This window comes from Bos indicus, chromosome 22 (assembly GCF_029378745.1).
Source record: "Bos indicus isolate NIAB-ARS_2022 breed Sahiwal x Tharparkar chromosome 22, NIAB-ARS_B.indTharparkar_mat_pri_1.0, whole genome shotgun sequence".
Classification (NCBI taxonomy): domain Eukaryota; kingdom Metazoa; phylum Chordata; class Mammalia; order Artiodactyla; family Bovidae; genus Bos; species Bos indicus.
Window position 1 is genome coordinate 22912374 of NC_091781.1, and position 25060 is coordinate 22937433.

The 25060-nt window shown below is 40.5% G+C and overlaps 2 long non-coding RNA genes across 2 annotated transcripts in view; one reads left to right on the forward strand and one right to left on the reverse strand.

The window, feature by feature from the left end:
* LOC139178593 (uncharacterized) overlaps positions 1-22858 on the forward strand; it is a 309917-nt gene extending 287059 nt beyond the window's left edge. Inside the window, exons 3-4 of the long non-coding RNA XR_011562973.1 lie at positions 7472-7622; positions 22634-22858. This is a non-coding gene — a long non-coding RNA (uncharacterized lncRNA). The remainder of the gene's footprint in view (positions 1-7471; positions 7623-22633) is intronic.
* Positions 1-25060, reverse strand: part of LOC139178592 (uncharacterized) — a 91549-nt gene that overhangs the window by 32865 nt on the left and 33624 nt on the right. The window contains exons 3-4 of the long non-coding RNA XR_011562972.1: positions 11387-11487; positions 9739-9865 (exon numbers count right to left, since the gene is read on the reverse strand). This is a non-coding gene — a long non-coding RNA (uncharacterized lncRNA). The remainder of the gene's footprint in view (positions 1-9738; positions 9866-11386; positions 11488-25060) is intronic.

The following is a 25060-nucleotide window of genomic DNA, read 5'->3' on the forward strand; positions in this document are numbered from 1 at the left end:
ATTCCCGGGAAATGCCATATAAGGTGGCTGTCTTGCTCTCATGATTAGGCACTCTCTCTTCAGTGTTCCCATTAATTTCCTATATCCCTGTATCAGTGCCCAATGTATTTTGAGGTTGGTCTCCCATCAAAGTTGATTAACTCCATCTTTATCACCTTAGGGCCCTAACACACAGTAGGGCACACCAAGCATATCTTGAATAGAATGAACTGGATCAGTTGAGCACCAACCCTCTATAACGCATGTCTCACAGAAAATCAGCCTAAGGTCTACCCTAGAGAGAACACCAAGCAGAGCCCAAGTAGCGACTGAAGGGACAGTTACACACCAGAGTGACTCATCCGCAACTACAGGGGAAGGCGGGATCCATCTGGAAAACAGATGGACTGCTCCCTTTTAGCTGCACATAAATTAAATCTCACTATCTGCCAAAACAGAAAGTTAACATTGATTTTTGTGGGCTTTTTTCTCCTTAAAGAAAAAAATCCATTTGTTTATGAGTTAAAACTTCATGACGAATTTTCCTTCCATATTGTGATTATAACACCTAATTTCCTAATTAAGTATGCTAATTGCAAGTTACCTCACAAAACTACAGAACACAGAAGTATAATTATGTAATAAAAAGCTTTTATGAAACTTTCGAGGGGAAGAGGGCTGGATGCAGAAGCATCTGCTTAGCAAGAACTAGAATGCTGTTACCTACGGGCCCCCTGTGTCTGAATTACCCGTGGGTAACAATTACAAATTGGCTCCTTGCTTGCATTTCTCAAGTTTTAAGTCTGAGAAACCTCTTTCTGTAATGGAGGGCATGGCAATGAAGCTGCTGTGTGGTGAGAAAGGAGAAACCTCTTCATGGAAAAAAGGGATTCTTTCACTTCCAGGTTGATTCTGGAACAAGCCACAAGCTTCTCTGTGGTGTTTTAGGAACATGGGATTGTTCCCTGTGCCCCCTCCCCAAACATACACACGCAGCTTCCTCTGTCATCATCTATACCCACTTAGAGAGTCTTAATGACTCCAGTTTCCTGATCTTTTATGAGACAGAATCACAAGCAAGAAGATCAGGGGAGGGCCGAGCAGAAGGGTCAAAATGGCAGAGTGTGAAGACCCTGAGCTCCTCTTCTCACAGGGAAACATGAAAATCACAAGAAGCAGATCAGAGGCAAGAGGACGGCTAGTAGAATGGACCTACATGATAAAGAACTGGGGGAAAGGAAGAAGACTCGAGGAAGAAAACCCCTGAGCTTAGGCTTAAGAGTGTTTGGTGACTTGATATAATATAGGAAGGAGGTTTGGAGAAGTGCTGCTGATCAGTGTGCATGGGGTTCCTCTACTGTTTTCAGGAGGCACAAGTAAGGAGTGGGGTTTCATTAAATACCCCACAGGGCCAAGACTGTGCTTCTCAGGGTCCACCTTTGCCTGGATACCAGACCATGTGAGGCCCACAAATGTATTTAGACTCCTCATTATTGTCTTATCCATATTCGTTCCTCAGGAATATCTTTTATTTCTGTTCTTTTTCTCCCCTATATAACCTGTTCACCTTCAGTGTGTGTGTGTGTATGGGTATATATACACATACACACACATATATACACACCTTCTAGCTGCGTTTTTCCTTTTAGGTTGTCATTTTTTTAATTTTGTAGTTGCATACAATTTTAAGGGTTACTTTCCATATACAGTTACTACAAAATATTGTCTGTATTCGCTGTGTTGTATCATACACCCCTGAGCCTGTCATTATTCAATCGTTTCTGCCTCCCGTTCCCAACCCCTACTCTGCCTCCTCCCAACAGTGGTAACCACTAGTTTGTCCTCTAAATATATAACTAACTGGTGAATATTTTAAAAAATTAGAAGTAGATTCACAGATGTAGCTGCTCTTTAAAAGAAATCCTTATTATTATCATAATTGTTGCATCCACAGTTATTTCCAATTCCTGTAAGATCTTACATTCTTCCTGTTCTCTTGGCTCTTGGGGTTTTTGTTTGGTTGTTTTATTTCATAGCTCACTGCTACCAAATCTGTCAAGCAGGCCTTAATTTTTCTAATCAGCAGTCCAAAGTTCAAGGCAAGTAAACACTTGAGCTGAAGCACTGAAAAGAAACTTGATAGAGAAAGGTTGAAACTATGTCATGTCAGCTGAGTGAGCTGCAGCCACTGTAAGGTCCCATAATTGTGTTCCTGTTACTCACTGCAAGATGCTGTGTAATCCTCTCATCAAATCGTGCGTTTGGGATATTATCCCTGAGCACAATTATCAGGTTAGATTGATTTCCCCAGCCCATCTTATGTACATAATTGAAGCTATAGTCTGGCATCCATAAATCAAGTCACATCACATTGAAGTGACCTAATTCATGGTGGGATGTGGGAGGGACACTTTGATGGCACCTTGTCAAGATTCTGCTCCTGGTTCTTTTCTCCTGTGATGTGAGAGGCCAGCTAAGCTTAACCTTTCCCAAGCTGAGCGTTGAGATAGCGTGTTCTCATTTATTTACTGAGGGAACATACAGGCACTAAAATTTATTGTTCCAGAGTAGAATACAGCAAAAATTTCCTGAACCCTCACATAACCAGTGGCATCAGAATAACACTTGGAAATAGAACCACCAGCAGCCACCTAGGGCATCTTTTGGTGGCATAAGTTGACCAGAAACAGTTTCTCCAGAAAAAATAGATAGGCTTATGTCTAGAAAATTCTACTTCATACCACAGAGAGATTTTAAAGTGATGGTCATACTTATAAAAGAAAAAAATATATATTTGTGATAGCATATTACCTAGCTCATAGTGGGAGATCAATAAAGATTTGTTGAATAAATGTTTTTAAGTTAACACATGTTGGTGGTTTAATTTTTCTTTAAATTTTTGTGTTTATTTTGATAAATTCCATACACAATTCCATTAAGTTTCATGAAAGGGGGAAAATGTTTTCTTTGCATGCCATAATGTAGAAAACTCTACTGGGCTTTGATTCCTAAGTTCATTTTTTAGAACTTTTATTTTGAAATAATTTTAGACTTAGAAAAAAGTAACAGAAATCATGCAGAGTTCCCACATTCCCAGCTTCCCCTTGGGCTAACCCCTTACATATCGTAAAACAACGATCAAATCTAAGAAAGTAACCTTCTACACTACTATTAACTAAACTATGGAATTCTTTCAGATCTCAATAGTTTTCTACAGTTGATTATTTTTTTCTGTTCCAGGATCCAATTAGGATCCCAAATTGCATTTAATTGTCACATTTCCTTAGTCTCCTCTTATCCATGACAACTTCTTTATCTTTGTCTTCATGACTTGGTCACTTTTGAAGAGTGCTGTGCCTTTGTTTTAAAGACAGCCCTTCCCTTTGTGTGTGTTTGATGTTTCTTCGCTGTTAAGTGGGGATGCACAAGAGAAAAGGATGCCACGCAGGTGATGCGCTTTTCTCTGGGTGTTAGATCAGGGGGTACCTGATCATTGCTAAGTATCAGGGGTGATCTTAACTTGGTCACTTATCTAAGATGGTTTTCCAGATTTCTTGACTATAAAGTTACTTTTTCCCCTGTGTGTTATTTCTAAATATTTGAAGGAGAACCTTTGAAACTATCCAAATACTCTCTACTTAAAATTCCATCCATCCATGGTAGTATCCATTGGTGTGTCATCCCAGTGGCACTTCTTACTGTGGTATGCTTAAGATGATTTTCTCTTTCACTCTGTTTACATTTATCAATTGAAATTCTTCTTAAAGAAGAGTCATTGGTTCTCCCTCACTTTTTTGCTCCCTCACTTTTTTGCTTTTGTGAGCTCCTGGGTGTTTATTTTCTTCTTGGGGTTATAACCTGTCACTTATTTGGTGCTCACATTGTTCCACCTTTAGCCGTTCAGAACTCTGTCAGTGTGTGCCCTTGTAATATGCCCACATCCTCTGGTCTTGTTTTGTCTTTGCGTCCTCCCTTACTACCTTGCACTCCACAGTGCTCCAGGCTCATCTGTTTGCACTGCCCGTGCCCTAGAATCAGTCAGTTCACCAAAGAGCCCTTAGTTGCTTCTGTTGGAGAATGGTGTTTAAAATGGTGTTATTGAAGTGTCACCAACTCATTGCTTTTAACATTGATTTCAGGTCAGTGCTTCAGGAAGCCTGTTACAGACTGAAAGTGTCCCTCCAAATTCATACGTTGAAATCCTAACCCCCCAGTGTGATGGTCATAGGAGGTGGGGTCTTTGGATGGTACTGCATTCTGAATGTTTGTATCTTCCTCAAAATTCACAGATTGAAATCTTAATGCCATTGTGATGTTATTAGTAGGTGGGGTCTTTGGGAAGTGCTTAACTCATGAGGGTGGGGCCTCTTGAAAAAGGTTAGTACTTTGATAAAGTACTCCCTCATCCCTTCTGCTAGGAGAGAACACATGAGAAAGTGATGAATCAGGAATAGGGCCTTCACCTAAAACCAAATCTGCCAGCACCATGACTTTGGAGTTCCCAGACTCCAGAACCTTGAGAAATGAATGTTGTTTAAACCCCTCAATCCATGGCATTTTCATTATCACAGCCCAAACAGACTAATACAGTCTCTGATCCCATCCACTTAGAAAATGAAGACACAGACCCTCAGCCTTCAACATGTATAATACATTGACGCATAATCCTGTTGACCAAGAGTAATATGTTTTTTTTTAAATTCACAATCATTGTGGCAAGGATAGCAACAAATCAGATTCTATGCCAGCCTTAACCCTGGGGGAGGGTCCAGGCCTGCCCCCCATGACGAGTATTTAAAACCCATTGCTTCTAGGTCTCGAGGCTATACCACAAAGTAGAGCGTGTAAGGGGGGCCCAAGGGAGGAGCCCTGGCAGCTAAGACCAAGGGACAGGCACACAGGGGACTTGGCAGTGACAGTCCCCCACGTGTGGGATGGTCTCTGTAGTTTAAATGTTGGTAGAGCCATCGTGATATTCTGATTCATAATGAGAAATATATATTTGGTTTTCATCTCCATTTCTGGCACACAGTTCCTAAAACCTTTCAAATTTCAGAAGTTTGAGAGTGATAGACGCGTCTCTTTCTCTATTATGAGTTGAGTTTGGAAAAGCACCTGAGACGGGGGGCTGGTCCACAGGGGACCCAACCTTGTGATTAGACGGTTCAAGCTTTCAGTCCCACCCGCTCCCAACCTCTTCCTCCTGGGCAGGGGAGAGGGACTGGTGATTGAATCAGTCACCAATAGTGAATTACGTAAGAAGCCTTTTTGGGGGCCAGTGTGAGGCACTCCGCCCATGGCAAAGGTCATGAGGAAGGAGGCTCGATATACGCAAAGGTGGGATTGAGCCTCAGGAGTCCCCCTGGAAATCCTCGAGCATCTACCCCCATAACCAGAGCCTGTCTACTTTACTACTTTGTGCTCTCCCCTACACCTCTGACTTTACGGGAGGCTGTCCCCCACCACCTCTTTCGGAGAAGGAGTTAACTTAGAGCTCCAGTTAATAATAATTCCTGGGCGTGACAGGAGTGTTTCAACCTACAAACTCCTCTGAAAGTTCTCTAGCCTGCCTGACAGGCTTGTCCGGCCACATGTGATTGCTCACAGCCTTCCAACCGTGAGAGGCACGAGATGCTTTAAACCTTCTAAAAACAGGTTCCTTGGAAAAGTTAGAAAACCATTAGTATAAGTATAGTGGGCTGATTAGAAATTGTACTGGTGAAGGGTTTTTCATTTGTTGAGCCAATGTTTGTTGCTAAGACTCCACATCCCCTGCCCTTACACACATTAATGAATATATAGAAGAAATAAGTATTAACCTTTGATATTAATCACGTTGGACCTTAGGCTAAGTAAATTCTTTCCTTAATTAAGACCCACTACACCCTCACCCTATAGGAATGTAACTTTATTTGGGTGGCATCTGTTTTAAGAATAATCACCCCTGGAGAAATAAGTGTCCTGGTTGACTGACCGCTGTCACAAGGAGAGGGTCATAAATTGTCAGCAGGCCCCCTGGCCAGAAGATGATGTAACACCCCTAAGACCTCTGTATACATTTGTATGAAGCACCTGACTTTGATAAAAGTCAGGACTGCTGACCCCACGTGACTTTTGCATAACATCTCAGTGTATAAAAGTAGACCATGGAAAATAAAGAATTGGGATCAGTTTCTCGAAATACTGGTCTCCCCATGTCACTCTCTCTTTCACTCTGGCTGAGTCTCCATCTGGAGCGCAGAACCCACCATGCTTACTAATTATGCCTGGGCTTCTAAGATCTGACTGGGGAGGCCTCAGTGTCTCCTCTCCTTCGGGAGAACCGAAGGACGCCTGCAGCCTACGTAAGTGGTGCAAGCTTCTTGTCTTGAAGTTTTATTGGTCTCCCGCGTAAACCAAGCTACTCAGCCTCTTTTCTCCACTGAATTTTCCTACTGAGCTATCCTCATTCTATTACTCTTTATATCTTTGATGAATATTTAAATAGTTGCTGAAGCCGTCTCCCCTTCGAATACCCTGGATCAGCCGGGGCTGGACCCCGGCAAAGCCTCCATTAAAAAACCATAGGATGGGGTTCCGAGAGCTTCCAGGTTGGAGATTCTAGGAGAGCGGTGCACTCCGAGGGCATGACAGCTCCATGCCCTTTCCCCCTACTTGCCCTGTGCATATTTTCCAGTTGGCTGTTTCTGAGTTATATCCTTTATCCTTTCTGAGTTATATCTGAGTATGTATATAGTATATAATAAACTACTAATCTAGCAAGCAAAATATTTTTCTGAGTTCTGAGTCACTCTAGCAAATTAATTAAATCCAAGGAGGAAGGCATGGGAACATCAAGTGTACTACCCAATTGGTCAGAAGCCCAGGTGGCAATCCGAACTTGTGACTGGGATCTGAAGTATGGAGGGGCAGTCTTACAGGACTGAGCCCCTAATCTTTGGAATCTGATGCTGTCCCAGGTAGATTGTGTCCGAATTGAATTGAATTATAGGCCACCCAGCTGGTGTCCAAGGATTGTGAAACATACACAGACAAATAAGAATAGGGTGACATAATTTTTAGCCATTCATGTGTATAGCAGCTAAATGTCAGGCTCTCTGTTGACACCTTACAGGGCCAGTCGTCTACAAACTGGATGCTAATCCTGACTGGTTATACTGCATACGAGTCACTTTAACCTTCTAGCTGAGGGCCAGGACTTGAGTCAGCTCAAACTGCATTTGAATCCCATTTCTTCTACACACCACCTGTGTAATCCTGGGCAAGTTACTTGTCCATTTTAAGCCTTTGTTTCCACAGTAGAAACAGATAATGAGGACACCTACCTCACAGCATTGTATACATGATATAATTGACATGGAACATGGCATAGTGCCCAGAACAGAGTATTTGTCTGACAAACAAGAACATGTTACTGCTACTGCTATTATAAATTATAATGTTAGTCATTATTTGATCTATAATTCAGTTTACTTTTTTCTACTCTCCGTAGAGCTTGTGAACATTGCAAAATATTCTCTGCACAAGGGGAGGGACTGTGCAATTTTGTCAAGATGATGCCACAACAATGAGATGGAGCATCTCACCTCCTGTTGTTAATTACCTGGCATAGTTCACAGAGCTGATCAACTTTGCATGGTGTGGTAAGATAATGAATTTTTGCATTAATTTGTCTTTACAGAGCCAGAAATGGTAATTGCATAGAAATTTATTCTCTGTTGGCATGATTAGGTAGATTTAATTAGTCTTAATGCTATAAATATCTTGGACACAATTTTAAGGATTGCACCACCTGTAATTATACTCATAGAGCACTAGAGGCAAAAGTATTCTTAATGAAACTTTAGTTTTATAAACTCACTGTGTACAAAAGAAAATTGACAACCAGAACAGTAAAGTGACTTTCTCAAGGTCACACAGCAAGAAAATGTATTTGCCCCAGATTCCAACGCTTTCTTTCAGATACAAAATACCATTTTGCAGATAATTAATTAGCACACACTGCTTAGAGGTGAAAATTGTGCCCTGATGAGTCTAGTTCTTAACTGACTTGTGTTGTGTCCTATGGCTTTAAGCTGGAAGCATCTAAAGAGGTGAGCAGAGAAAGTTTCATGATAGTGATAGCAATGTTGTTTCAGATTCCACAAACGTTACCTCAGTTTATGGTCAGTGCATCCCTGTGATCACTGTAGTATAGATAGGGAAACTTAAGCTCCTGGATCTCAGATTTGGAATAATGCAATCCTCTTATGTAGTCAAGGAAGACTTTGTGGAAGAGGTGCTGTGGTAGTGAGTTTGGGCTGCTAACACAGAATACCATGGACTGGGTGGTGCAAGTCTCACAGCGCTGGAGGCTGAAAGCACAAGTTCTGGGTGCTAACATGGCTGAATTCTTGGTGAAGGCCCTCTTCCTGGTTTACAGATGCCTGTCTTCTCATTCTATCCTCATGTGGTAGAGAACAGAGAGAGAGGCGGCAAGCTCTCATCTTTTCTTATTAAGGGCACTAATCCCATTCATGAGGGCTCCACCCTCATGACCTTAGTACCTCCCACCTACCTACTAATTAGGTCTACCTACTAATACCATCATATAGGGTGTTAGAGTTTCAGCATATGAATTTTGGGGAGACATAAACATTCATTCCATAACAGATGGCATTTAATCTGGGACTTGAAAGATAAAGTAGAATTTTACTCATTGAATCATAAAAAAAGGGAGGGAGAGATTCCAGGCAGAGAAAATACAGTGAGCAAAAACAAGTGGTATAGTGCGCCCCTGGTGGCTCAGTGGTGAAGAATCCAGCTGCCAATGCAGGAAACATGCATTCGATTCCTAGTCCAGGAAGATCCCACATGCCACAAAGCAACTAAGCCTGTGTGCCATGACTACTGAACCTGTGCTCTGGAACCCATACTCTGCAACAAGAGAAGCCACTGCGATGAGAAACTGACGCACTGCAGCTAGAGAAAGCTTGTGCACAGCAACTAAGACCTAGCACACCCAAAAAAAAAAAAGCAGATATACAGTGGTATATCAGGGTATTTGTTAATGAACTCCCTCTTATGCCTTGATTTAATGTATTAAATTCTACATGGGAGGTACCAAATGAAAGAGATATTTTTATTGGTTATAGAATTTCAAGGGCTTATCAGTTAACGAGCAAGAATTGTGTACATTTCGTGGTTACAACTTTAACTAATAGGCAGAAGGGGAATTTGAATTTTATCTTCCAGTGTCCATAAAATAACATCATGGCACTGTAATTATTAACATAATCATTAAAAAACAGTTTAGTTAAATTTAAGAAAACCTAGAGACACGAAGACATAGTGTCTTCATCAAAGCAGTTCCAGTCCAGATAAAGCAAGCCTTCTAAATTAACTTTGATGCTTTGAAATAAAATCCTTGGAGCACCAATTATAGTGGGTTCTGAAAAGCAATTATTATCAGCTGCCACAGCTTTTCACCACGACTTCTAATTTAATTACATCTCCTCTGTTTAAAATGTGCTGTACTTTGAGGTACAGCAATGGGAAAGGAGTTTAAGTTACTAAAAAAAATAATAATAGAGGTATTTTTTCCACCTAAGGTAATTAGTCTTGGACATAACTGCTTCCAAGAGAGACACAGGATTATGAACTCATTAATTTCGAGTGGTCATTGCTACAAAGGAATGTTCATCTTCAGAGGTGGGGAAATCGCTATCCTGGATGAAACGAGTATAGAGGGAAAGAGACAGAGCTTGTCCATCTACTCACCCTACCAGCTGCTCATTGCCTTCCAGGGCTCTCTTTCACTCAGGTTTCCTTATTCCAAGAGAAATGAAGTTTGAAAATTTGTCTTATTGATTGTGAATAGTTAACAATTGTGTTTGGCTTCCAACTCCTGTCGATGAAACAGAGATTTTGCACAACTTGTGAATTCACTTTTCTCATTTGTGATGTTGAGAACAAAAGTGGCTGTGCACTTCTCTGGCAGAAAACCAAGCCATCTTGACTTTTTACAGAAAATGTTTTCCCCATCATTCTGACAGCACATTGCTTATCTGGTTGCATGAAAATTCTGCCTGTTTCTAAATTCACCATCTCCCTGGATGGTGGCGAGGAATCATTGCATTTTGTGGGTGGGAAGAGTTCTTTTGATCAAGGGCTCACTGATTTATTATACAAATGAGGTGATAGAGAGCTATGGGCTTTAAATGGACTCCTCAAGGTCCCCAAGATGCCAGGCAGAGCAGGGACTAGATGTCAGGTCACCTGTCCTTCAATTTCATTGAGGTAGATAATATTCTATGGGAATGAAATTGACATTTGACCTTGACCTATAGAATGAAGTTCATCTCCACCTTACCCCGCATTTTTTTTAACTATGATTAATCACTGCTTCTCACAGTCTTCCTAACAGTGTTTTAAATCCCCTGTATGAACATTCCTTTAAGACAAATTTTAATTGCATATGTCTGGGTTCTATGATAGATCTATTCAATCAGAACATATCACAGTGAAGTTTTAAAATATTGCTCTTCCCCAGTAGCTCTTAACCTGGGATTCCCTGGTGGCTCAGTGGTAAAGAATTTGCCTGCCAATGCAGGAGCTGCGGGTTCAATCCTTGGGTCCAGAAAATCCCCTGGAGAAGAAAATGGCAAACCACCGCAATAATCTTGCTTTGAGAATCTTCATGGACAGAGGAGCCTGGGAGGCTGCAGTCCATGGGGTCACAAAAGAGTTGGACATGACTAAACAACAACTGGGTGGAGGAGCTTGATGTAAAATTCAAGGAACTTCTATTGAAGTTCCAAGAATTCCCTTTATTACTATCCCTGGTAATATACCTAAGAATGGACTCTGAAAAAGAATATTCCCCCGTATGAAAACCATTACTCTGAAGAGCACCAGGAACAAAAATATACGATGTGAAATATCCATCTGGCATTAGAATGAATGTTTTCTGTGTACTGCTTATAGTGAAAGACACAAATAGAATGACTAAAATCAAAGAAGAAAAAGAAAAGTCAATGAAATAAAAATGTCTTGGGACAGAAAAACTGTGCAGAAAATGGAGGTTAATGCAACTAACTAATACAGAGCTCATAGCAACTTCTGAGCTTCCTGGCAACCAGTGCAAAAAGGAAAATACAAAATGCTCCTGTGCTCTCATAATCTTACAGCTGTCCAAGGGAGTACTGGGTTTTTCTAAGCATGAAATTCTGAAAGAATTTAATGAAATAACATTGCACATCTCAGGAGCAATGTTTGTCCTTTTGCATGCTTATTCTAGCACTTTCTGAGTACTGTGAGCCAGAGCAATAAGACTCTGATCCCTACATATCCCTTGGTCTCATCTCATTGCACACCTTGGGGAAATAAGAGAAGAAGAGGACATTTTGGAGGAGTGATAACAGCATACCTGGGTTTGCCTGCGTCATGCAGATGTAGATTTTCCACATGAAACTTTTGCCAGGCGCAGGGAATTGGGCAGCTGCCACATCAGCCTCAAGCTAATGACTCCTGTAGAAATCCAAACAGGGCGACTTTGCATTAGATGCAGCACTGCAGCTCACAGGTGCTCCAGCCCCAAGGACGCAGCCTTAAAGACTCAGACATCCAACCAATCATATACTGTGGAGAATTGGAGAATTTGAGCTCTGGTTCACCCTAGGAGCTTACTGCAGCACCCCTTAAATTACCACCTCCAGTGTGTCAGTATGAAAACCCAGCTGCCGTTGCCTGTGGCTGAAAATTCTGTGACTTGAGGGGTGTTCTGTCAAAATATTTCTCAGAACATTTCTTGAGGCTATAAAAGAAAACTGAGCCAAAGAGCTTATCTACAGGTCAGTCACTCTATGGAGAGCCATAAAGATAATTTTTGGTTATGTAAAGGGGGAAAAAATGATTAAAAACAAGACCACAAAACCTGGCCTACAGGTTTTATCTGAATCCTTTTGAATGCTCTGATGGAACTCTAGAAGATAGTAAGTTTGCCCTTCAGAGGAAGAGACTATCAAAAGTACTGCAAATAGTCTGTTTTAGTCACATTTTCTTGAACAAGTAGGACTCATGTGATTTCATTATTCTCATAGTGAGGTGCTGTATTTTTTTTTAAATCTTGTTTTTAAGCATTCAGCCTATCACACCAGGAGGTGGAGGCAGCAGGCAGCTTTGTTTGAGGTGCCAAGTGCTCTGGAAAAGAGAAAAGTCACCCCCTCACCAGGGGAATTTCACTCTGGACCGTGACTCATTGCTAATTGCTCGTGTGCCTGAGTCTCAGGTCATGCTTGAAATCATCCAGTTCAAAGTGGAGTTCCTCGGAGATTATTTTTCTTTTGCAGATTTGACACTCAAAGAACAGAAGTTGCAGGTCTCTAGGCTTCTCCTTTCTTTACCCCTCTTTGCGAAGACTGTACTCCTCCCCTATTCCATCTCAGCCAGAGAAGACCGAGACCCGATGTCCGTCTCAAAACACTGAAGATTCCCCTCTCCCCCACCGCCCCACCTGGAAGTTTGTATACCTGAAAGCTAGGCCTGAATTCTGTGTCTTCACTCAGAGTTTAACTGATTGGAGAACTAGATGGTTGTGAGAACTTTTGGGAGTAGGAGGAGATGGATTCTGAGTAATGCTGAAGCCTGGATCTTGTAATCTAGTCCCCTCTCCCTAAATCATCTGGGGCTTCCAGGTGGCACTAATGGTAAAGACCCTGCCTGCCAATGCAGGAGACATAAGAGATGCGGGTTGAGTCACTGGGTCTGGAAGACCCCAGAGGAGGGCACGGCAACCCACTCCAGTATTCTTGCCTGGAAAATCCCACCAGGAGCCTGGGGTCTCAAAGAGTCAGACACGACTGAAGCAACCTAGCATGCACCTCAAATCATAGAATCGCTGACCATGCCACTGATTGTCCCAGATAAGAGCATTGTACTCTCTGATGACCCACGTCACCTGTCAGAGACACAGAGAATTTCTAGAGAGGATTCTAATGATTCTTAGCATCATTAGATGCTAGTGACAGGCAGAGAGGAGAGAGCCCTGTCTAAATACACTGCCCCCATGCTTTACCTTGGACTGGAAATGCAACTTCCTACATTCATTTTGAAATGTAAATAAGTTCTTATTCCTTCCTGAGAGCAGGCTTGTGTCAGAGGACAAAGGACATCATGACAACAGAACAGAAAAGTGGAGGTCCTGTACCCAAAATCTGGCTTTTGTATCTCAGTACCGAGTTGAATCTCTTGGGTGAAATATTGTAGAAAAGAATGCTTTATTGCTTTGCTAGGGAAAGGTGGCCACAGTGGGCTGATGTCCTCAAAACTGTGTCTTCCAACCTGGAGAGAGGAGCGAGGAGCTTCATAGTAGTGGTTCAACCGGGAAGGTGTGATCAGATTGTGAACAGTTTTTCTTACTGGTTCATGGTGAGGTAATCAGGAGTCAGCATCATCAACTTTCTGGTTTCAACTATCTGGGGTCTGCGTTTCTTATAAGCAGCTTGCAGTTACCATCTCCCACCTGGTGGGGGTTTCACTATCTACAGAACAGCTCATTGTTATGCGTATCCCTTGAGGGGGAACCAGGAGCCTGCCCCAAGGCTGCCTTCTCCCTTGTCATCCCCTCTCTTCCTGGATTGGCCACTGTTTGTACCTGCTTGTTGGAACTCAGGGAAGGCCCAGGAGGCTGAATGAAGCCTATTTCCTGTCATCACGAAATGGGAGACACAGAAAGAATTTTACCCCCAGGAGCCTCACAGTGTCCTGCTGTGTTTCAGTCTTGAGTGGCACAGAAATTGGAGGCAATGTTTACCCAAAGAAAAACTTCAGCTTTTAAGTATTTTTGCCCTAGGCCCCAGTTGAGCTTAGAGACCACACACACACACACACACACCTACCTATATATCTAGTATTCAGAATAGCTAAATGTCATCCTCTTATTATACATTTTACTAAGGATTTCCAAGGGCAATAATTTATTTGAGTTTCCCAGTAATAAGACTAGTCAATATTATTATCTTCTTTTTTTATGAGAGTGCTGGCATAATTTTTACTTCATTCCTTTATGGATACTGGAAAAAAAAACTCATCAAGCCAATATTAATGGAAAACATTAAAGTTATAACAGGATGGAAGAAAACTGAAATTTATTGATATTAGGGGAATGGAAGAAAAAGCTAAGACACTCAGAGTATAAGAAAAAGGAGGTCATAAATGGGATAACCTCTGAGCACCTTACTGCTCTCAGCAGTCCAGGTCAACATTTTCCAAAGTGGTGTCCTACAGACACAAGTGTTCCATGGTCAAACATGTTTGGGCAACTATCAAAATAAAACAGAATTCTTCAGTGAAGGTCTTCCTTAGGGTTATTGACATGTATAAAGTGACTCCTAAAGATGGATGGATAGTAGGCGTAGCTTACCCACCACTTTTCATGTTTTCATAGGCCACTTCCTTGCTGCTTTTTGTTGGGCTGGTTAAAAAGTTTGTTTGGGTTTTTCTGTAAAATGTTAGGGAAAACCCAAAGAAACTTTTTGGCCAACTCAATACATCAGGAATCCACGATCTGTGGCTCTGAGCTATTTCTATATGATGATGGCATCATCAACTCAATGGACATGAGTTTGAGCAAATTCCAGGAGATAGTGAAAGACAGAGAAGCCTGATGTGCTGCAGTCAGTGGAGTCACAAAGAGTCAAACAATACTGAGTGACTGAAAACCAACACTTCCGTACAGTTGATGAAGTATCTCAAAGCACTAACAATGGGTTGTTGCATCGTTGCTACTGTCTGCTCTGAAGGACTGTGGATAAGTGACACCTGTAAATAATACAGGAAAGAAAGAAGAGCCAATTGCAAATATGTGGGCTAAATCCAATGTTCACAGCCATCCTAAAAATGCAACTTCAATCTAATTCATGTTCAAAACAGAAGAAAAATCTGTGGTCTGTATCAGCCAGTGATATTTGGGTCTGAGGCATCGTCATTGGAAATTGCACTTCACCATAAGGAGCCAGTGATTCCAAATTAGTAGGCATTAGAAATCTTCCATCCAACCCACTCCACACAGAACTTGAGTGATCATAAAAAACAAATGTCAGAATTGTGTTACAAACTCACAGATGTGATTTTAAGAAGCTGTTCTGTAGGTTTCCCATACTTTATTCTTGGCTTAACTAACTTCCCCTAAGTTACTGAGAATCAGCTCTCAAAACCAAACATGGAACTCCAAGGTTTCTGTGCCAAGAAGTCACCAGGGTGATATGAAGTAGTAATCAAAGCAGGTGGGAAGGGGTTAGTGAGATGTTTTCATACTTTCTAGGTGAGCTTCAGTAGTGATCATCAATGCAATGTTACTGAGCAAAATTATATCAGGCAGACCAAATGGAACAATCCTTTAAACAAGAAGAAATTGTTTGCAGGTGCAAACAAGCATGAAATAGAATTCTACTAATGAGTTTCCATTACTAGTTAAATATATAATCAAATTACGTAGGCTCAACTCATGACAGTGAGAAATCAATTATTCATCATAAATCTGGTGCTGTGTATTGACCATCTTGGTATGTGTCTAATCTGGTCTGTAATGAATAAATGTTTCAGTTTCAGGAGTATGTTGTCATTAGCACATAGGTAATTAAAAATCAAAACCAGTTGAAAAGTTCTGAAGTGATAAAAAATGAAAATAACTAAAGAGTTTTCCTTCAAGGTCTTTTAAGTAATAAATATATGAGGATAAAAATTGCATTTCTTCTTTTCAAGAAATGGTCCTAGAACAACTGGCTATCTATGTTCAAAAAAATAAGCCTGAACCCAGATTTGTTAAATACAAACTTAGCACAAAATGGATTATAGATCCAAATGTAATACATAAACCTATAGAATTTGTAGAAGAAAACATAGAAAATATTTGTGGCCTTGAGTTAAGCAAAGATTTATTAGGACACAAAAAACTTGTTTCATAAAAGAAAAACAGTGATAAATTAGATAACATTACAATTGAAATCTTATTTTCAAAAATACTGGTAAAGAAAATGAAAATAAAAGCCATATGCTGAAGGAAAGTATTTGCTAAATGCCTATCTGATTAAAGACTACTGTCAAGAATATATAAAGAATTCTCAAACTCAGTAAAAAGAAAATAAACAACTCAATTTTTTAAATAGGGAAAATTTCAAACAAACATCTCACAAAAGAAGGCATATGATGGCCAAAAAAAAAAAAACCCACAAAAAGATGTTCAACATTATTAGTCATTAGGGAAATATGATTTAAAACTATAATGAGCTATGACTGTACAGCTATTAGAATGACTTAACTTTTGAATTGACAACTGCAAGGAGATCCAACCAGTCCATTCTGAAGGAGATCAGCCCTGGGATTTCTTTGGAAGGAATGATGCTAAAGCTGAAACTCCAGTACTTTGGCCACCTCATGCGAAGAGTTGACTCATTGAAAAGACTCTGATGCTGGGAGGGATTGGGGGCAGAAGGAGAAGGGGACAACAGAGGATGAGATGGCTGGATGGCATCACTGACTCGATGGACGTGAGTCTGAGTGAACTCCGGGAGTTGGTGATGGACAGCGAGGCCTGGTGTGCTGCGATTCATGGGGTCACAAAGAGTCGGACACGACTGAGTGACTGAACTGAACTGAACTGAACTGGTATGCCTGTGAGGTTGCAGACCATGCTTGGCAGAATAATACCTCACCCCCACAACCAAAGAAGTGCATGTCCTAATTCCCCATGCTTGTGAATATGCAATGTCACATGGTGACAAACAATTTCAATTGCAAATAGAAATAAGTTTGTTAATCACCTGACTCTAAAATAAAGAGAGTATTATCCTGGACTAGCTGAGATTATTATCCTGGACTACACTGCATAGTGTAGTCACAAGAATCCTTTAAATGTAGAAGATGAAGGTGAAGCATATGTCAGACTAAAGCACAGCGAGAAAAACTCCACCAGCTATTGTACTGAAGATGGGAGGGGCCGCAGGCCAGAGAACTCGCACAGCCAAGAGGAGCTGGAGAAGGCCAGGGAACTTGCTCACCCTACCTAGAGCCTCCAGAAAGAAAGCTCAGCTGGCCACACACCTGAGTATTAGCCCAGTGACATGTTTTGTGTATCTGACCCCCAGAACTACAAAGTTATAAATGCATGCAGGTGAAAGCCACCAAGTTTGTGGCAATTTGTTATAAAAGCCATAGAAAACTAATATGTAAACCAATCAGAACTCTCCTAAATGTCTGATGACTGCAAAATAAGTACAAAAATTGTTTTCATTGGAAACAAAATGTGGCAGTATCTAATAAAGTTAAATACATGTCTTCCATGTGACCCAGCAGTCCCATTCCTAGATATGTAAACATTTATCCACTCAAATGTTTATTGCTGGTTTTTGGGTTTTTTTTCGTAAGTCATCTCTGGTTAGTAGATGAACGATTCACAGTGGAATGCTCAGCGATCAAAAGGGGTGAACTCACTAATAAAAAGGGGATACAGACGATAGCAAGGATGACTCTCAAATGTAACAGAGTGAAAGAAGGCAGACCCAAGTCTCTGTATACTCTGTGAGTGTATTTATATGACTTTCTAGAAAAGACAAAACGATTGGGACAGGAAACAGAGACCGGTTTGGGGACTGGACGGGTGAGGAGAGTGATGGCAAATAGGGTGACGGAACTATGTGATTGTGGCGGTGAGTCCATGGTTATATGTTTGTCAAAATTCATAGAGTTGTGTACCAAAAAAGAGAAAACTTCACTGCTTGTAAACTTTACCTGAGTAAGCTTAAATATATGTATAAACAAGCTGCCTCTGAAGTCAAGGACTCTAAGAAACTCTGTTTTTTGTATGTGTTCTTTATAGTTGTTTTGTTTTTCCTATAGTTGACATCTAATCTTACAGTGTTGTGGTCAGAAAAGATGTTTGAAATGATTTCTTTCTTTCTTTTTTTTTTTAAGTTTACCAAGGCCCAAAATGTGATCTGTTCTGGGGAATGTTCTACATGCATTTGAGAAAAAAGTGAAATCTATTGTTTTTGGATGAAATGCTCTGTAGATAGGTATCAGTTAGATCCAACTGGTCCAGTATATTATTTAAAGCTTGTGTTTCCCTATTAATAAACCCTGTCTGTTGAGTCCCCTTTCTGTTGTCTCATGAGAGTTACTTTTTAGAAAAAGGAATTTTAGAAATAGAATTTTAAAGATCATCATTCAAATTCCTTTTTGTTTCAGAATCTTTTCCCCACATAGTATTATTAAGTAGATACTGTATGCCATAACACTATAGCTAGTGCTTGACTTCTTTTAACCCATAAGACATTCCTATAAAAAGAGTATTTTTAATAGTAAAAAATGTTAATTATAGAGGTGTGCAAGTGGAAGGTGTTACTTAACTTCACACAGCTGCCAGTGGTAGAGTGGACATCCAAGCTCTGTCATTTGGATTCTAGAGGACACTCTTGGAACCATTACATTGCACAGTCATTTTTAAAAATGAAATCCTTAAAAAACAACTACATGTGGAGCTGCTCTGGTTGCATAATGTGTTTGTGTGTATGTAGTGGGAGTAGGGGGTCTGGATCTTGGTGGTGGTTTCACAATAACAGTATAACTTAAACACTACAGATCTGGTCCAGTGATATGGTTATGTAAGAAGGAGTTTGCAGCCCAGAGAGGTCAAGTGACTTGCTGTAGGTCACACAGCTGGTTAGTGACCATCCTGAGTCACTCTCGTCACACCTGGTCACTCATTCCTTCCTCAGTTCACAACAGAGGCCCCATTTTTAATACAAATATCTATCCTTTTAACCCATGCAAGACCAGTCCAAAGAAAATTTATCAAGTTGGATTTCCCCTCTTGATGCCATGTTTTTCCATTTAAAAAATAAATAAAAGCACGTTCAAAGGAGGAACATTGCTCCCAAAGAGATGAGTCAGAGGAAGCTAAATAAAAACCCACCTGATTCTAAAATCTGGGCTTTGCAATCTTCCATTCTTCTCTTTCTTTTGGATGGTGTTTACTACAGGTTTTACAAGCCCAGTAACCTATATTAGATTTTATAAAGGAGAACTGAATTGAATTTGCATTTCAGAGGCAGCAGTTGCTTGCAGTCTCCCTTTTGTTCAAAGCCTCTTTCTGTCCCCTTGAAGCCTGGACTGCATTGGAACCCCACATGCACATGATTTCCGCTGAGAACTCCACAGCAGACCCAACTAGGAACAAAGACCCAGCTGATCTTCCTCCAAGTAAATCCCAGGAAAATACTACAGCAGTTGATAAAGAAACACAGACCAATTAAGATCTCAATATAGTAAGGTGCTAAAAAAAAAAAAAATGAAGAATGTCAATTTCACTGTACATGTTCTCACATTACAGAAGAACAAATGGATTTCTACATTATTTCATTGTACAGGGCAAAAATAAGGATCGGTGGCTCTAAGTACCTTTCAACAGAAGGTGGGTGCAGTATGGACTCAGTTAATTATGTCTGAATTCCGTTGGTTCCACTGACCTTCTGGGATCTAGTCCAGAATATCCAGTCAGCACATCTTTTTTCAGTGATGTATAGTGGAGATGTACTTGCTTCATTCATTCATTCAGTATTTTATTGAGCACCTACTATGTGCCAGAACCAGGCTTAATGTTTTCCATCCATTATCTCACTGAGTCCTGTGTAACGTTTCTAGATGCAATCGTCGTTCTTGGTTTTGTTGTTTTATCTTTTCATTTTGACTCTATTATGATTTTAAAGATGCTAAAGAGATTAAGTATATTGGTCAAACTCACATGTTTATTAAGGAGTGAAATCAGAATTAAGCATGTCCTTAGTCACTCACTTGTGTCCAACTCTTTGAGACCCCAGAGGACTGTAGCCTGCTAATAAGCTCCTCTGTCCATGGGATTTTTCAGGCAAGAATACTGGAGTGGCTTGCCATTTCCTTCTTCAGGGGATCTTCCAGACCCAGAGATCGAACCTGCATCTCCTGTGTCTCCCTCATTGCAGGAGGATTCTTTACCTGCTGAACTTTCAGAGCATTAAACACAGGACTCTGATTCTAAAAGTGAAGGCTTTTTTCTGTGGATTACGTTATCTTCAGAAGTAGGTGTGATGGCAGAATAGCAAAATCAAAGTAAGCTGACCAAGAATATCAACTTTGCCACCCAAACCTGAACTTGTCTTACTCCTTAGTCATTTCCAATATGTATATTTGGCTTGGCTAAGACATTAAAAAATTATTAATGTCCAAATAATACTAGCATCAGCAAACTCTGAAACCATCCAGTCTAACTCCCTTATTTTGTAAACTAATTCTTTATTCCACACATGTTTTCTGAGAATCTGTTATCAGATGCACAGTGCTGAGGGTATGCAATCTCCAAGCCCTTGAGCAGATTGCAGTGTAATGGAAGCAAACAACAGGAATACAGATCATTTAGAGTCCTAGCACTTTGAGAGATGACTGGTAGGGGGTTTAGTAGAACACAAAGAAAATAACCATGTGGTATAGATTTGGGGGGTCTAGGAGAAGGTTATGTCTTTGCTGAGTTCTAGGAAGGACACAAAAGAAGATAGCAACTCAGAAGGATTGGCATTAAGGCCTCAGGGAAAAGGGGCTTGAATTAAACATCTAGGAACTGTACTGTCTGAATTTAACCTCTCCTTCTTCCCAGTCCCACAGAGGAAGAGAGGATGGTGGCATTAGACACATGCAGCCAGAACTCTGGGCCAGGGCTCTAGGAATCTAGACAGCCACAGGGACCAGGTGAGAAGGATAAACATACATTAATACAAGCAGTGTTCTGTGGGACGGGCTGTGGTTGTGTGGTATAGTTTATGCCTGTCATAAAAATTGAAGGGAGGGAAGCCTCCTACACTGTTGGTGGGAATCTAAACAGTTACAGTCAGTATGGAGAACAGTATTTGTTGTTACTGATTTTTAGCTGCTAAGTCTTGTGAGATTCTTTGTGACCCCATGGAGTAGTCTGCCAGGCTCCATGAGATTTCCCAGGCAAGAATACTGAGTGAGTTGCCATTTCCTTCTCCAGGGGATCTTCCCAACCCAGGGGTTGAACACACATCTCTGCGCTGGCAGACAAATTCTTTACCACTCAGCTATCACGGAATCCTATGGAGAACAGTACTGAGTTTGCTTAAAAAGCAAGCAAAAAAAGAGAGTTATCATATGATCCAGCAATCCCATTCCTGGGCATATATCTAGAGAAAACCATAGTTGGAAAGGATACATATACCTCAGTGTTCACTGCAGCACTATTTATGGTAGCCAGGACATGGCATCCAAAATGTCCTATCAGCAGAGGGATGGAAGAAGGTGTGGTATATGTATGTGGTGGAGCATTACTCAGCTGTCAAAACGGATGAAACGATGCCATTTGCAGCAACCTAGAGTTTGTCATACTGAGTGATGTACGTTAGAGAAAGACAAATATATGATATCATTTATAGTGGAATCTAGAAGAACGTTACAAATGAATTTTCCTATGAAACAAAGAATTACAGATATAGAAAATAAACTTACTGTTAACTGGATGCGTAAGGGATTAGAGGAGGAATAAATTAGAATTTTAGGATTAACCCATATACTGTACTATATAAAAAAATGGATAATTAATAAGTACCTACTGTATAGCACAGGGAACTCTACTCAATACTCTATAATGGCCAATATGGGAAATTGAAAAAAAAAAGAAAGAATGGATATGTTATTTACATGTTATACATATCTGTATGTGTATAACATGAAATTAAAAGGTGCTTTCTCCTTGGAAGGAAAACATTGGAAAATCTAGACAGTGTATGAAAAAACAGAGATATCACTTTGCCAACAAAAGTCTACATAGTCAAAGCTGTGGTTTTTCCAGTAGTCATGTACAGATGTGAGAGTTGGACCATAAAGAAGGCTGAGCATTGAAGATTTGATGCTTGTAAATTGTGTGCTGGAGAAGAGTCAAACCAGCCAGTCCTAAAGAAAATCAGCCCTAAATATTCCCTGGAAAGACTGATGCTGAACCTGCAGCTCCAGTGCTTTGACCACCTGATGTCAAGAGCTGACTCATTGGAAAAGACCCTGATGCTGGGAAAGATTGAAGGCAAAAGGAGAAGGGGGAGACAGAGAAAGAAGATGGTTAGATAGCATCACTGAATCAATGGACAAGAGTTTGAGCAAACTCCAGGAGACAGTGAAGGACAGGGAAGCCTGGTCTGCTGCAGTCCATGGAGCTGCAAAGAGTTGGACACGACTTAGCAACTGAACAACGATGGCAGCAACATAATTGATTCACTTTGCTGTACACTTGAAACTAACACAACATTGTAAATCAACGTAGCCCAATAAATTTAAAAAAGAAAAGAAATAGGCAAATGGGCAAGGACACTTGACAATTATTTTAGGTTACCTGATACATTTATCCTCCATCAAACTTACTGGTGTAACAGAATCTGACTCTTGACACAAGGATAGATGCATCAGTTGCAGTACTTGGTGTCCTGGACACAACTATTGACTCAAGCAGAACCAGCTAGAGCACTTCTCTGGGACTGATACTCAGAAATCGAAGAGAGACCTTGTCTTATCAGTGAGGTTTCCAAACCAGAAGGAAGTGAATCTAGAATAATAATAGCCATTTATTCTCCTTGCCTTACAGAGAGCCTGCCTTCAATCTGGATTCAAGCAGAGACCTGGAGAAAAAAGACGTGGAGTCTTAGCAGCACGAATTTCCTGATCCAGCCCGTAAAGCTCAGGTTCCTACAGTTCTTCCTCCAGTTTTCTGAGGCACCCCGCGTCTCTCCCAGCTGGTGAGTCAGTACATCCCTTTCTTGTTGACTGACATGTTTTAGACGAATTTGAGATGGATAACTTGTAATTGAGAGTCCTGAAAAATAGAAATGACTAAAGAAGAAATTCACATGTCATTGTGTGTATGTGAAGTTCTTTATTATGCTAAGAATTTAACAATTGAAGTGAAACAGTTAATATCATTAGTTCTCTATCAAAGAAACGAAGACCAAAAGGCACAATTATACTTGGGACTAGTTAGGGTACAGGAGGTAAACTCATAAAGTCGTGGTGGGGGTCTAACTTGAATAGCCATGTGTGTGTGACAAGTACCTTCCTTTTAATCTAGCAATTCCTCCTCTAGTAATGGATTCTGAGAAAGTAATTGTATAAGCTTACAAAGTTGTATGTACAGGAATATTTATTGCAGAATTGCTCCTAATAGCCAAAAATTAGAATAAATCCAAATGTCCTTATTTGGGTTTTGCCTTTTTTTTTTTGAGGTAACATTTGATTTGTAACATATGTTTTATGTATACAACCATTATATTTTTACTGCTGTATACCCTAGAGTACGCTCACCACAAAAATTTTTTCTCTGTCAACCACCATACAGTGATTCCTCACTCCCCCTACCCCTTCGCCTTTGGCAACCGCTACTCTGTCCTCTGTGTCTACTTGTTTGTTTTTGCTTGGTTTGGTTTGTTTTTTATCAGTTGTTTATTTTGTTTTCTTTATTAGCTCTTTACTTCCACAAATGAGTGAGACAATACAGTATTTGTCTTTCTCCATGGGACTTCTTTCTCTTAGCCTAATACCTTTAAGGTCCATCCAGGTGTCACAGCTGGCAGGCTTTTGTCTTTTTATAGCTGAGTACTACGCCATCGTGTCTAAGTATGTATGTGTATTTCTCACATCTTTATCCACACATACCTTGATGGGCACTGAGGTTGTTTCAGAATTTTGGCTTTTGTAGATGCCTTTTCAGATTAGTGTTTTCTTATGATTTGGATGAAGACCCAGCAGTGGGACAGCTGGGTCAGGTGATAGTTCTGTTCTTATTTCTGAGGAATCTCCGTATTGTCTTCCATAGGGACTGCGCCGGTTTACATGCCCACCTGCAGTGCATGAGGGTTTCCTTTTCTCTACATCCTTTTCAAAATTCGTTATTTCATTTTTGCTTTTTTAAATAACCTTTCTCTTAGGTATGAAGTGACATCTCATTGTGATTTTGATTTTCATTTCCCTCATCATCAGTGATGGAGAAGGCAATGGCAACCCACTCCAGTACTCTTGCCTGGAAAATCCCGTGGATGGAGGGGCCTGGTGGGCTGCAGTCCATGGGGTCACTAGGAGTCAGACATGACTGAGCCACTTCACTTTATTTTTTTACTTTCAGGCATTGGAGAAGGAAATGGCAACCCACTCCAGTGTTCTTGCCTGGAGAATCCCAGGGACAGGGGAGCCTGGTGGGCTGCCGTCTATGGGGTCTCACAGAGTCGGACACGACTGAAGCGACTTAGCAGCAGCAGCAGCAGCATCAGTGATGTTGAACCTCTTTTCATGTACTTCTTGGCTATCTGTGGGTATTTGTTGAAAAAAAAAAATAATTCATCTGTTCATTTTTCCCCCCCATTGAGTTAGTTTGATTCTTTTGCTGTTGAATTGTATGAGCCCTTTATATATTTTGGGTAGCAGCTCCTTATCTGATACATCCTCTGCCATTCAGTAGGTTATCTTTTCACTTTATTGATGGTTTCCTTGCTGTGCAGAAGTTTTTTAGTTTGATGTAATCCCAATTGTTTATTTGCTTTTGTTTCCCTTGCCTGAAGAGACACATATAGAAAGATATTGTCAAGACTAATGCCAAAGAACATATTATATATGTCTTCTTCTGGAAGTTTTATGGTTTCAGGTCTTATATTCAAGGTTTTAAACCATTTTGAGTTAATTCGTGTGTATGGTGTGAGGTAGTCATCCAGTTTCATCTGTCTGCATTTGGCTGTCCAATTTGGGGGAGGGGGATTGACTTTTTAAATGATGATGTGATGATAGGGAGAATGCTATTCAATGATTTTAATCATTAAGGCAGATCCTTCTATAGTGACACTGGAAGATGTCTTCAGTGTGCTGTGATGTGATCAAACCATAATATAGAATAGGAAATATAGTGTGACCTATTTTCATTTAAGATGTATATGTTTATATGTATGTATAAAAAATCTGGAAGGTCTGATGACTGAGGATAAGGAAGGACATTTTACATCTGAGTTGTTTAAATATTTCATAAAAAAGA